Source organism: Gossypium hirsutum, chromosome D06 (assembly GCF_007990345.1).
Source record: "Gossypium hirsutum isolate 1008001.06 chromosome D06, Gossypium_hirsutum_v2.1, whole genome shotgun sequence".
NCBI classification, from domain to species: domain Eukaryota; kingdom Viridiplantae; phylum Streptophyta; class Magnoliopsida; order Malvales; family Malvaceae; genus Gossypium; species Gossypium hirsutum.
The window spans coordinates 47107692-47120698 of record NC_053442.1 but is presented as its reverse complement, the minus strand read 5'-3'; the positions used below and the strand labels follow the sequence as shown (position 1 = coordinate 47120698).

The window sequence follows — 13007 nt, the reverse complement described above, 5'->3', positions numbered from 1 at the left end:
TGACTTCTTCAACACAACAAACTTCTCAAGCATCTCGATGGTGAAATAAACTACATTGACAAGCAGGTTAAACATCTCCAAAGAAATACATATTTAAAGAGATTTGATATTGGACTGATCTTGAAGCTATAAAAATCTAATGCTGTCTTCTTTTTTTCCAAAATCTTAATTCCTAAATAAGTATACTTTTCTTCTCATTTCTAATACAAATATTTATCAACCTAAATACTTTTAAAAAAAAATCAACCCAACCCTTAACTTCATCTCTTATAGTTTTTCCTTTCATTTCACTTTTTTCATATATTTTGTACATTTCACTTATTAAAAAAATAAAAATAAAAAATAAATATAAGCCTTTTTTCATAAACATCTTTCTTATCCTCTTTCATCCACACTCGTTGCAAGAGAATATACAAATCCTCTTTTTATTCTTGTAAATCACACATCTAATTCAATTTTTTATTAAATAATAATTAACATTGTGAAAGCACATGTATTGAGAATCATATTTTTTTCTCAAAAACCTCAAACATGAGTTTTTTATTTATATTATTCATAAAATAATGAAATAAAAATAAGTATTATAATTGAAATTATACATCTCGTTACCCAAAATCAAATGGCAATATTATGGGAACCAAATTAAATTTGAGTTTGGTAAGGTATTCCTAAGTTTTAATTTTACTACTATTGAAGTTATTTTTTTTAATAATACTAATATTTTGAATTAATAGCCATTCAAAATCGTAAATATTAAAATTTTATAATAAAAAAGTATTTTATTTAAATTTCAAAATATCTTGTGCACAAATGAAATGAAATTGATTGATAGTAAAAACAATTTAGAAAAGACAATTATATTTGAGTGACTTTATTTTTTTTCTAAGCAAAGATATTGCATCATTTTAATAACCATACATATTTACATTTGATGATTTAGTATGTAAAATGATTTTTTTTTAAAAAAACTCATTTTTGGGTCTGTGATTTGTAAGAAAAGATTATTTTTAAATGTTTTTTATTATTTTATATTTTTTTAATTAAGAAATTTGATTAAAAAGAAATGTTCTCTTACAACAACATAGATGAAAAAGATGATTAGAAGTTTGGAAAATAAATAATGTTGCAATATCTTTAATGAGGGAAAAACTTATATTTAATATTTTATCGTTATTGTTTGAATAATAAAATATAAATGATATCTAAAAAATCTTACAAATGAAAGAGAAAACCAGAAGAGGCTGAATTGAGTTTTTTTTTCTTTTGTGTTACTTAAATAAGTAACATACTTTTTAGAAATAAGAGTAAAAGCATCATTGTTTGAGAATTAGGATTTTATAATACGGGGAAAAAACTCCTTTAGATGTAGCATACTTCCAATGACTTCAATCATATAAGAACACTTGAAGACCAAAAAGAGACCCTATCCCAACTAATAACAATAAAATATTAAGCAATGTAAAGTTTTTAGCTACTGTTAAAAAGACTTAAGATGGTCAGCATGATCAATATCAAATAAAATAGGGAGATGAACAGTTAGATTTTTGAGGCTTAAGCCTCCCTCATTTAGCTTTTTCTACTTCCTCAAATAAAACTTTTTGCCTTCTTGTGTCAGGTGCAAACCATCCCTGCATTCCCACAAACATTATCATATTAGCATAATATGTTGTTTCATTAGTGTAGAATATATGTACATAAAATTTATTGTGCGAATGGGGTAAAAAAGAGTAAATTATTATACTAGAAAATCATACTAAGTTTAATTCTCAGAAAAGATTGGAGGGGTTACAAATGGTTCCAGTTAAAACCTAACCTCTTAGACCGATTCTAATAGCATAGTATATCACTACAAAATATTGAAAGATAAATAAAAATAATAAAAAACACCAAAAGTTTAACAAGATTCGATAAATCATGTCTATGTCCTCGGGCACTACTAAATATATTTCACTACAAAAAATATAAGTAAAAATTACAAATAAGAAGAGAAAAAATTACCTTACAAAGAAAATGATAAATTTTGGCATGATTTAAAGGTGGAGAAACAACACCTATTTATAGTAGTACAAACTCTTCACAACCTTGTATTTTTTAGGATTGTGTTTTTTTAACAAGTCTTCACCTTAGCAAATTTTCAAATTTTCAAATCTTCAATCTCCTTATAAAACAACATTTGGTAGCATTTTCAAATTTCAACCTTCAAGTTTTAACATTGATCATGTCCAAACATAGTTGGAACTTGACTGCAGTCACAACCTTAGTCATCATATTGACAGGATTCCCAGTGGATGAAATTTTTGGGATCTTTACACCACCTTCTTTTAGAATCTCTCCAACAAAATGATATCAGACATCAACGTTCTTCATCCTTGAATGATAAACTTGACTGTTTGCTAAATGAATAGCACTCTGACTATCGCAATGTACTTTGACATACTTCTACTTAATTTCTAGTTTACCAAGGAACCCTTGGAGCCAAATAAACTCTTTTACAGCCTCTATGATTGTCATATACTCCATTTCTATAGTACACAAAGTAATTGTTGATTATAAAGTAGACTTCCAACAAACCTGTGCCTTTGCAAGAGTAAACACATAACCAGTACTTAGTTTTCAATTATCCAAATCACTAGTATAGTTTGAATCAAAATATCCAACCACACCCTAATTATCTTCCTACTCAAAACTCAATTTAATATCTATTATATCCTGAATCTATTGCAAAATCCATTTCATAGCTTGCCAATGCTCCTTTCCTGCATCATGTATATACTCACTCATGACCCCAACTACCATAGCATACATTAAACTACCAACAACATTTGCATATGGTATCTTTGACAGATATTCTCATTTTGTATCATTCTTTAGCGACATAGAGGCATTAAGCTTGGAAAGAGGAGTAAGGGGAATGCTAACAGGTTTTGATTTTTCATTCATGCTAAAACATTTTAGCAATTTTCTCAAATATTGTTCTGAGTAAAACAAAGCCTCTTCAAACTTCTATCTCGAGTTATCTCCACGCCAAGGATCTTCTTTTCTTCTCTTAGATCCTTTCTCTAAAAAGTCATTATTCAATTGTGTCTTTAGCTTCTCAATCTCTATTTTATTTTTGGAAGTCATCAATATATCAACATAAAGAAGAAGATATATGATAGAACTATCTTGAAGCTTGCGAAAATACACACAATGATCATATTTTCTTCTTATGTAAATCTATTATGTTATAAACTTGTCAAATCACTTGTACCACTGCCTAGGAGATTGCTTTAAACTTGTCAAATCACTTGTACTTGTCAATTTTTCAAGTTTACACACTAATTTTTTTTAGCAACCTTCAATCCTTTTAGCTGAGTCATAGAGATTTCCTCTTCCAAGGCTCGAAGTAAAAAAAAAAGAGTTTTCAAATCCAATTGTACCACTAAAGCCAATAAAATTCTAATTGAGGAATGCTTCACAACTAGAGAAAATACCTCATTGTAATCAATTTCCTCCATCTGAGCAAAGTCTTTTCCCATTGATCCTACTTTGTAGAAAACATCATCTTGACCAGGAAATCCTTCTATCTTCACAAACCATCACTTGCATCCAATTGTCTTCTTTCCTTTTTCCAGACTAGCTAGTTTTCAGGTCTAATTTTTATAAAGAGACATCATTTCTTTGTTCATGGAAACCCTCCACTTTTCTTCTTCTAAACTTTAATTGCTTTATTAAAAGTGGTAGGACTGTCATCAGTTACAATTGGGAATGCATAAGCCACCATATTAGCAAAGTGAGTAAGCTTTCTAATTATTCTCCTTGAATTATTAGTTGCAATTGATTCAAGTTTCTATGAAAGTTCTTGGGTCTAAACCTCCTTTTCACTAGAGTCTCCTTCTTATTCTAGTTCTTCTCTACTAGAGTCTCCTATCAGAAGAGAATCATTAACTTCTTCATTTGCTAGAATCACCACTCTTTCAAACTTTCAATTATCTAACTACTCCCTTTGTGCCTTTGGAAACATGGTAGATTCATCAAAGATTACATCCTTGCTAAAGATAACTTTCTTTGTTTCTTGACACCATAGGCAAAACCCTTTATGCCAAAAATGTTTTTTTGTCCAGCAAAACCAAACATAATAGTGTGTAGTGGAATGAAACACATGTAAGGAATTATAACTTGTAGTTGGCTTCCTGGTCCATTTCTCTAACGATGTTTTCCTCTCATGTGTAGTATATTGTAACACTCCAAATTTGGCAGATTTGAGAAAAATGCGAGTAGATATGAATGTTGCTTATTTTGGGGCACTATGGTAGTGTAGTCTGCCAATTTATAAACTTTTGACGAACTAAAGTTTAGTATATAAAGTATCCACCGTATCAAAATTTCAATTCGAGACTTTCTTTAAATGAAGAAAGAGTATGACAAACGAAGAGCATGCCTCATGAGAGTTACCGTCAGAGGGATAGTACACCTTGTTTATTTGAACACTTTTCAAGGCGGGTCTTGTAACGTAATCTGGTTAGGAGTCAACTGAATGGATTGACTGGTCAAATAACATCTGTACAATATTCTTTTTTATATTTCTCTCGATTCTTGTAGGTCATTTAAAGGAAAATTATTGTATACAGTCGACACTTGTCAAGATCCACTAAGGGGGAACTAAGTATATATATGGAATGAATGGAGCATCGAGATGGTTTTTCTTTCTTCTGTTCTACATTCAAGTTTTTCTTTTTGAACCTCAAATATTCTCTTCTTATTCGTTAAATTGGAAACTAAGGTTTTTGGGTTAATCAGTGGATATTTCAATATCATAGTAAGTTTGATAGCTCTACATGTTACGATTTTGAAAGAGTAAAAGTGTTAGAAGTATATAAATGATAGGGTGTGAATAAGAGGTTCTGCATAGGGGTCATCTGTAATTGAGATGTTAGTAAATTGTCTTAAATAGGATTTTAATAAAGTTTCATGATTTTTTAAGTAGTTGATGTTGGTGGTTCAAGTAGAACGATCAAATTTGGAACTCTGAGTTATAGTAAATGAGAGTTTTAGGTCAGTCTCTAACTTGACTTATGGATATTAATTTATACAAGATTATTCGTATGTTGATATCTACTCTGATAGTTGATAAGTGTATCTGTATATGAAGTACTGTAAGGTTACTGCATGATAAAAAATGAGGTATACGAGTTACTGCATGAATAAGATGATGTATGGTATGAATGCATGTGAAGTCTGACATGGGAGAATATGAATCAGTCAGGTGTGTGAACAAATATAAGTAAGTGTATTCTATGGTAAGTGATGCCTCCGGTAGGACAGGTACATTACTAGTTGGACTGGCAGATCATGATATGAAAATATATGTAAGATTATGTGGTAGGGACCCATTACAGCATATGAAAATAAGATTATTCATGGTGTTTCCTCCAGTACGATGTAAATCGGACTAGCAGAGCACAACATGAAAATATGTATAAGACCATGTAGGAGAAACCTCATGGCACTCCCTGAGATAGTTCGCCGGGACAGTAAACATGTAATGTTCTGTAAAGCCTTTTTGGCGTGTTTTGTGATGCATGTGTGGTGTATTTTGTAAAGACTTTGTGGTGTGTTCTGGATAACCACCTTTGTGGCGTAATCAGAGTAGGTTTTGAGACTTCTTCATTAGATTATTTTGTGGTAGAAATTTAAGTAAGCTATGAAGATATCTCTGTTTGGTTAACCTTGTGATGAAATTGAATATGACTTAAAGGCATCTCTCTAAAGTATGAGGAACTTTTATGTTGACTTCTAAAAGAATACACATGTTTTATGTGTGTAAATAGTAAGATGAGGGAATAAGGTTTTGCCTCGAGGTTATCTGGGTTTAATATTACAACAAAAGTTATAAGAATGAGTCCTTGTGTCTTATAAGCAGTGATTGTTGGTTTTTCATGTTGGATGTTTGGGATTTGGCGATCAAGATGTTGTTCGTGGGTGTCAGGTGAGTCCCTAAGTCGACTCTTACCTGTATATTATTCATGTTCATTCTTCTATGAATAGTGATTGGTCTATGTAATCGAATTGGAAAAGTATGGTATGGTGATTATGCTATTGCATGTGTGTTTGATGGGTTTTGCATGTGTAGTATGTAGGAAATTTGAGAAATGAGTAAGTGTCTTAAATCTTTAAAGTTAAAGTATAGTTGTATGGGCATGTTTGGAAGGATGTAATGAGATGTAAAATTGTTGGGGTGTTTGTATGAATAAAGTGTTGAGTAATGAACGATGCTAGTATATGATGTAACAGCCCATTTTTAGTGAAATCAGAATAGTGGTTCTGAGACCACAAATTTGACGAGTAAGTTTTTATTATTATTTTAATGTCTATGGGATATTAGTAAGGTCGTATTAAAATTTTGTTAAGAAATTTTGCGGTTTGCATGATTAATTAACTGAAAAGGACTAAATCGTAAAAAATGCAAAAGTGGAGTTCTAATAGTTAAAAGGACTAAATGACTATGAAATGAAAGTAAATGGACTTAAATGGTAATTATACCATTCATAATGTTAGTGGACAAAGATGGGCATGAGTTTGATGTTTTGTTTAATTAATAAATAAGGTTAAAAAGGTAATTTAATAATTAAATTAAGGTAAAATATGGTAAAAATTTAGTGTCATCTTCTTCATTCTCTCATCACCACTGAAATAAATGAAAGAGGAAGCCAGTTTTACACCTTGAAGGTTCATTCAAGTTTGATTTTTGCATGTAATTGATTTGGAACCTCGTTTTTAATTATTTTTATATTTTTGAGGTCTTTCTAACGTAATCTAGCTAGCCCGGGGTTCAATTTGTAAAATTGTTAAAGATTGAAGGTGATGTTAAATGGTAGATTATGACTCCCTGTTGATAAATAAACATGTTTTGTAAAGTGATTTTTGATGCAATCTGCATTTAGGGATTGATTTGTAAATATGGTAAAAATTCATGTTAAAATTATGAAATGATAATTTTTTTGGGTTGGTTTAATTCCCTAAAGATTTCGGTTAGCTTATAAGAGGGATTAAAATGCTTACATTTCAATTTATAAGCTCTAGGACTAAATTGTGAAAAAGTTAAAATGTTAGGGGTAAAATAGTAATTTTGCATAAATATGAAATGGGGACTAAATTGAATACTATAAGTATTAAATTTACTGAAATTGTCTATTTAAATAAAGATAAACCACGTATGGACCTAGATCTAGGCAAAACAAAAGCTTTGAATTAGCTCATTTTAACTTCTACACCCTAGTTATCGAGGTAAGTTCGTATGAAGGGTTGTTACATTCATGTTATTCAAATATATGTTTATTATGTATTCATAATGTAATTGAATGATGTATATCCAAATCAATGCTATGGCGATTACCAAGTCTCGATTGAACCTTAGGAATTCGTAGGATACAAATGACATGTCATTAGTGATTTCATGGCTTGGTTGCTGCTCTTGAACCTTAGGAACCCTGCTAGTTTGTGTCATCGTGGCTATTTCATGTTGCATGTTTTAAATGGCTAATATGGTATGTTTTGAATTGGTATGATTATGGTCAAGTTATGGTATATTTTGGAAGGTATTGAACTATATATTGATGGTTGAAAATAGGTATAGTTGATATGTTTAGGTAAGTTTTGATGATTGCATTTGAGGTGCATTTGGATGACATATTGATTAGTTGATTTAGGTATTGGAATGGCATATACATATGTATGTTTAGATAGATTTTGATGCCTTGAAGTGATGCACAAATGGTCCAAATGTTTGTTCATGACATGGTGATGGAAATGGTTTGTTCTAGGTGAATTTTTGGTACACACAGCCTGAGACATAGGCGTGTGTGGCACATGGCCTAGTGACATGGCCGTGTGTCATCTGAAAGTTCCTTTACATGCAAGTTGTGAGTTACACAGCCTAACACACGGGCATGTGGGGCAACTCAGAGAGTTACAAGCCCTGGTACTCGAGCGTGTGACACGGCCACGTGACCCTACTTAAAGAGTTACACGGGTGAGGACACTGGCTGGGACACGGCCGTTTGTCCCTAGTTCGAAGGTTACATAGCCTAAGACATGGGCGTATGTCTCAGCCGTGTGAGGTACACGTCCTGGTTACGCGGCAGTGTGACCCCTGTTTCTAAAATTTTATGACTCTTTCCTAAACTTTCCAAATGAATTTAAATTGGTTTTGATTCATTTTTATGATATTTTTAGGGCCTCGAGAGCTCGATTTAGGGATGGTATGTATGTATATAATTTTTTTATAAATTGTTTTTACTATTGAATACAGTTAAGTTTAAATGTTTTTGTTTGTACGGTAATACTCTGTAACCCTAATCTGACGATGGATATGGGTTAAGGGTATTACATTTAGTGGTATCAGAGCTACCTACTATTTAGTCGGTTCTCAAAATGAACGTAGCTTGTATGAATTTTAGAAATACATGTCATTTTATAACCTATGATAGTGTGATAACTCCTAACTCAATTTGAACTATGTTTTTATATAGATAAGATGTCATAGAACTGAGTCGGTCCTGATGAAGTAGAAAGTAATGTGCAAACCTCTGTTCACGAGACAGCTTCTAGTGGTAGTAGGCCCGTATCTGAGGATTGAGGAGGAGAGGCTAAAAAGCTTTCTTCCAGATGATGTCTGAGTGATTTTCGGAGTTCGTGCGAATAAACCCAATGGCTCGACGACCTTCACCCCCACTCGTACCCCTATCGATCCCTGTAGTTCCTTATGGTTTGAAACCAATACGAGTGAGCAAGCCCCCAGTTGATAAAATCTGAAAGTATAGGGTTGAAGAGTTTCGTGGTACAACTAAAGATGATCCTGAGAGAGCTGAGTTCTAGTTAGAAAACACTGTGAGGGTTTTCGATGAATTATCTTGTACAAAAGTTGAATGCTTGAAATGTGTTGTTTCTTTATTGAAAGACTTGACTTACCAGTGGTGGAACACCTTGGTTGCGGTAGTGTTGAGGGATCGTGTAAATTGGGAATTCTTCTAGACAGAGTTTAGAAAGAAATATATAAGTCAGAGGTTTCTCGATAAGAAATGTAAAGAATTTCTAGAATTGAAGCAAGGCTGTATGATAGTGGCTGAGCATGAGAGGGAATTTTTGCGGCTTAGTAAGTACACCAGGGAATGTGTACCAACAAATATTCTATGTGCACTCGTTTTGACGATGGTCTAAATAGGAATATCAAACTGGTAGTCGAAATTCTTGAGTTGAAAGAATTTGTAATTTTGGTTGATTGAGCACACAAGGCTAAAGAACTCAACAAAGCAAAAAGAAAAGAAGATTTAGCGACTTGTGATACATGAAAATGAGCTATTGGAAAATTGATCTCGTCTCCATCAGAAAAATCAAAAGAATTTCATAGTTGTTCGTTAACTTTGGTGGGATATTCTGGGAGAGATAAAGGAACAACACTCGAGCTCGAAACCTCAGGCTACATTTGTAGCGAGTACGGGTAGCGTCAAGAACAACAAGCATGAATGTCAGCAATGTAATAGACGACACTTTGGTGAATACAGATTGAAAGACGGGTCATGTTTTAAATGTGGTTCTTATGATCATTATCTTCGAAACTGCCCTAAAAAGCCTGATATAGAAAAAGTTAAGAAAACTCATTCAAGTAATACAGCTACGAGAGGGAGACCACCCGGAACACTGGAAATGCGGGTAACAGTCGAGGTGGAACAAAAGATTCTACTATTAGATCTAAGGCATAGGAACCAGCTAGGGCTTATAGATTCGTGCTCAAGAGGAAGCTTCAGCACCTGATGTGATCACTGGTACATACTCTATCTTTGATACTAATGTTAATGCTTTGATTGACTCGGGGTCAACGCAGTCACATGTATGCACAAATTTAGTGTCAGATAAGAAAATACCATTTGAGTCTACTAAATTTGTTATTAAAGTAACAAATTGTTTAGGTCGGTATGTATTAGTCAATAAAGTCTGTAAAAATTGCCCTTTGATGATTCGGGGTTACAACTTTCTGGCTGATTTGATGTTATTACTATTTGATGAGTTTGATGTAATTTTAGGTATGGACTAGTTAACTTTGCATGATGTTGTTGTGAACTATAGACGAAAGCATCGTGTTAAAATGTCAGAACGGTGAAAGGATTTGAATTGAATTTGATAGACTGGATAGTACATCTAATGTTATTTCAACTATGACAGCACAGAAATATGTTAGAAAGGGCTATGAAGCGTATCTCGCTTATATATTTGATTCTAGAGTTTCAGAATTAAAGTTAAAATCTATTCCAATTATTTCTGAGTTTACAGATGTATTTTCAAAAGAATTATCAGGGTTATCACTGATCGAAGAGGTTGAGTTTGCTATTGAATTAATGTCGGGGACACCTTCGATATCGATAGCTCCGTATAGAATAGCACTTACAGAATTAAAAGAGTTGAAAGAACAGTTGCAAGAGTTGATAGATAGGGGCTTTGCTCGGCCCAGTTTTTCTCCTTGGGGTGCTCCTGTGTTGTTTGTCAAGAAAAAGGACGGGTCAATACGATTATGTATAGATTACCGGTAGTTGAAGAAAGTCACGATCAAGAACAAATATCCTTTACCAAGTATTGATGATTTGTTTGATCAACTGAAAGGTAGGACAGTGTTATCGAAGATTGATCTCCGTTCTAGATATTATCAGCTACGGGTTGAAGACTCACATGTGCCGAAAATTACTTTTAGAACCAGTTATGGACATTATGAATTTCTAGTTATTGCACCGACATTAACAGACAAAAGACAACCAATCCTGTGGGATCGATATCCAACAAACTCACATCTGTCACTATACTTCTATCAACAGTGTACGCTTGCACATTATTTATGTGACGTTAAACATTTGATTAATGACCCAAGACAATGAGGCACAAACCTCATGAAACATGAGTTTAGGCAAATCCCTATCCTGAACAAGCTAGAAAATGGAAGTCTTTGTAGCAACCTATGAGATGGAAGCCTTTGTGGCAATCTATGAGATAGAAGCCTTTGTAGCGATCTAAGGAAAGGAAAGCCCTTGTGGCAACCATCTGAGGGAAACACTCTGTAGCGAACTCTAAAAGAAAGAAATGGTGTTCTTAAAGAATACCAAAGGTATAGCATGTATGACGAACTCTAAAGGAATAGTCTGTATAACAAGCCCTAAAAGAAAAGCCCTTGTGGAGTATCATGTTACACTTTGGATATGATAATTTAATGTGTTTCCATTGGGGAAAGCTCCATATGAGTTTTTGGGGCGAACCCTACATAGTTTTAAGATAAGAATAAAGAAACTGGAATGCACCAAAATACGTGGCGAATTCAAAGTATAGGTTAATTAGATTGAAGAGAAAATCTGGGTAAAGGCTATGTCTGGTAAGTAGAATAAGGTAATCATAGAAGGTAATATATTTTTAATTATTAAAAGAAGATATTCTCTAGAAAGAATCAAACCGTATAATTAAAGAACGTGTCTTCAAGAGTATGAATGTAAGAACAACAGTATTTTGTCTATATGGGCCTTTGGAATACGTATGGTTAAGGAATCATAATAGTGTAGAGTGAAGAACGTAAGTAATGTATCAATATGTAAAAAGTAAGGCATGATTTTAGAAGTTAAGGGTGACATCAAGAGTATGAAGAATGACACCCTAGAAAGGTTTTCACTAGAGACAAGTTGAAGAACAAAGGACAATGGTGACAGACTAAACTACCAAATTAGAAATACAAAAAAAATAAATCACGTAATTTGGTGTTTATCTCACTAAACTCTCATGAACTTACCAATGTGTTTTATGTTACAAGAATGTTGATTTGGGTTTACACCAGGAGGGACGACACCAAGGCTACGCCAAAGGAGCGACGTATCGAGCTATTATGAATATAGAGCAAGTCTGTTGCCATGTTCAAGTTTGAATTATTTTATATGAGTCTTTTACATGGAATAATTGTAATAGACCAGAACATCTATTCAATTATAGTTGTAAATAAATTCCCTATCTATACCAAAATAAAATTCTTGTATTATTCATATTATGTATTTCTTAGAGAAATTTATAATTAAAATAGTTGTAATCGAATGTAAATGGGTATGATTGAGTGAACTGCATATGTACTTGAGTAGTAACATCTGATCGGGTTTGGACGTTACATGGATAAAGTTATTAGTAGTGTTCCTAAAGGGTGAGTGTTTCCTGCTGTATAGAAAAGGTTATCTAAAGTTTAAGTTATCTGTCAACCTTGTTGTTCCTATGACATGTAATATGATTATCTGGGATTTCCTAGTTGACTTAGAATGTTGCCTCCGTTAGAATAATGTGTGAGTTGGGTTGTTTCAAGATCTGATCTGGCTAGTGTTTTGATAGTTGCTAAATTCATTATGAGAACTCGTTTAAGATTGGATTGATATGAAGCCCGTCTTAAAGATTATTTAGTATAAGTGTTCGCCAAGAATAACATCTATGAGTACCCCAACCTAGGAAAAGTCTACATTCATTTGACTGGAAATCCACCTAAGGTAAGTTTTATATTGGTATTCTTATGATAAATGTATATGCTTATTGTAAAGGAAATGAGATCCATATTAAGTAGTGAATTTTTTAATCCGCATATGAAGTGAATTATGTATAAGATAATCAAGTATGAAAGTTGGCGTATAAGTATGCACCGATATTGGAAAAGTATTCGCTGAAGATAGAAAGGAAATCCAGAATATTCAAGATGAGAAAATAAATAATAGATATTTCAAGCTAATTTGAGTTAAAACTCACTAAGTTCGTTGAAAATTACAAGTGTCTATTTCTGATACAGATTTTAATTTAAGAGTGATTGTGCCAAAACGGACCAAGATAAGATTACACCAAGGTTGTAGTTCGAGTTATGGTGTTATGCATACAGAAGGCTCAATAGAGGCATGACGTTTAGTCATTATGCCATGTAGAGTCTGTTTCTAGCAAAGTTCTTAAGTTGTAACATTTTATGCTGTTTGAAA

At 32.9% G+C, this 13007-nt stretch overlaps 1 pseudogene; it reads right to left on the bottom strand.

The window, feature by feature from the left end:
* Window positions 1-1319: 1319 nt before the first annotated feature.
* The window catches only part of LOC107900206 (GDSL esterase/lipase At5g45920-like), a 40628-nt pseudogene continuing 28940 nt past the window's right edge, over window positions 1320-13007 (bottom strand).